This window comes from Rhinopithecus bieti, unplaced genomic scaffold (assembly GCF_001698545.2).
Source record: "Rhinopithecus bieti isolate Rb0 unplaced genomic scaffold, ASM169854v2 scaffold_55, whole genome shotgun sequence".
NCBI lineage: Eukaryota > Metazoa > Chordata > Mammalia > Primates > Cercopithecidae > Rhinopithecus > Rhinopithecus bieti.
This window is the reverse complement of record NW_016803114.1, coordinates 200,151-202,377: the sequence shown is the minus strand read 5'-3', so window position 1 is coordinate 202,377 and position 2,227 is coordinate 200,151. Positions and strand designations below refer to the sequence as shown.

At 41.7% G+C, this 2,227-nt stretch overlaps 1 pseudogene; it reads right to left on the bottom strand.

The window, feature by feature from the left end:
• On the bottom strand, positions 1-1,318 carry LOC108512536 (26S protease regulatory subunit 4 pseudogene; annotated as a pseudogene).
• Between the last annotated feature and the right edge of the window lie 909 nt (positions 1,319-2,227).

The window sequence follows — 2,227 nt, the reverse complement described above, 5'->3', positions numbered from 1 at the left end:
CTAGAGACAGAGCCCCTTGGGAGTGTCTTCCTGTTTTTTGCAAAGAATATTTTTTCTTTGTATTTTTTGAAATCTTCCTTTGTTACCTTCATTCTGTGGCTCTCTTAAGGCCATCAGGCAAGCTTCTGTGCAGATTGCCTTGATGTCAGCACCAAAAAGGTCATCTTTAGTCATGATCAAGTCGTCCAGGGTTACATCATCAGCCAGCGTCATCACGCTTGTGTGAATCTGAAAGATGCTCTTCTTAGTATTTTCCGTAGGGAAGGGGATCCAGATTTTCCTGTCAATGCGACCTGGTCTGTTAAGTGCTGGATCCAAATTTCTGTTTGGTTTGGGTCCATGATAACTTTCACATCTCCCCTAGAAGCAAATCTATCCAACTGGTTCCACAGTTCCAACATTGTTCACTGAATTGCTCTCTCACCACAGAATTTGAGTCATATATTTTTGTCCCAGTGGCATTAATATCATCAATAAACACAATGGATGGTGCGGGTTTTTCAGCAACTTGAAACAATTCCAGTATGAGTTTGAGCCCATCACCCAGGTACTTCTGAATAAGTTCAGAACCAACCACTCTCAAGAAAGTGACTGAGGTTTGGTTTGCTACCGCTTTGGCTACAAGGCTCTACCTGTGCTAGGTGGACCATAGAGAATGACCCCCCACCCGGTAGGAGGCTTTATACCCATCTCTTCATAATATTCAGGTTGGGTAAGAGGAGGCTCCACAGATTTCTTAATTTCCTGAATTTGGTTGTCCAAATTCCCCCCAGTATCAGCATAGGTCTCCTGGGGAGTCTTTTCCACCTTCATCACTGTGACTAGGGGATCTACGTCATCCATCAGCACCCCTCTCACTGCATGCACCTTGTGGCTGAGCAGAACTGAGCAGCCAGGTTCCAGCAGATCCTTGTCTACAAATGAAAGAATGCTGATATAGTGTTCTGAGCCCACAGATGTAGAATGATGGTATGATTGTGATCTCTTCCAGGGTTCCTACTGCTATTAGGGTCCCCCTTCAGATCATCCACTTTTAATCTTTTCTCCTGTTGCTTTTCCTCTAATGGTTTCATTTATTTCTGATTTCTAATGAATTCTTCCTCCATGAGAAGATAGTCTTCAATTCTCTCTAATTTCAGTAGTTTTCATTGGCACTGAGTGTGAGATATCCCCAGTGGCAGTTTGCTGGCAGCATCTGGTCCCTTTGTTTTCTTCTTCTCCACTCCAGTTGATACAGGAGGTTTGTATTTATTTTTCTTGTCCTGTCATCCTTCTTGCAAGCTCCAGGACCATAACCCCCACTCTGACTTTCACCCATCTTGCCTTGGCCACTTGAGTTGCCGATTCTTTCTTAATGTCTGTCTTTTCATTAGGCTGTTGCTTCACAAGGTGTTCGATAGGTATTTTTTCTTTTTTTCTTTTTTTTTGGATGAATGGATATGAGAAGATGGTGTAATGTCATGGTGATGTGAGATAATCCTGGAAAAGGTTAGTTGGGGCCATACTGTGGAGAAATGCAAAGTCTGGTGAGAACTTTGTACTAATTTGTTAGACAATGAAGCTTCAGACTGGAGTGATCAAAAGCACAGACTAGGAGCCAGACTATCTATGTGGATTCCACTGTCAGTCCTACCACTTACTAGCTGTGTAACCGTGGGGCTATTTACCTAACATATCTGTGTCTCAGTTTCCTTAACTGAAAAACAAAAAAAAGGATTTCATAGGAGGATTGTGAAGATTAAATGAATTCATATTTATAAATTGCTTAGACCAGTACCCAGCAGAAGATAAGTTGAAAGCAGTGATTATTAAATAAAATGGGTATCCATCACAGGTTTTTGAACAGAGAAGTGGCATTTTTGGAGCAGAGTGAGAGGCTGTAATAGGGTGGTATTACAGGGGCAGTGGTCCAGGCTACAGCTACTGTTAGGGTCAGAAGGCTGATTCTCACTGATCTCTGTTGCCTGTATAAGACATACTTATGAGCAACTCACAAGCAGGAAATAACTTGACAATAGAGATTGAGAAAATTACATTTTCAAAAATTTTATCCTTTACCTTTGCAGACAAATTCTGAGTGGGCAGTTCGGAATTGTAACCTGTAATTAGAAACTTTCATCTTTTATATCCACCAGTGAATGAACTGTAGTTATCACAGTGGTGGAATTTCAGACCAGCAGGAGAGGGATTTTTTCCATCCCACTGAAATGGCACAGCATAAGTTTCT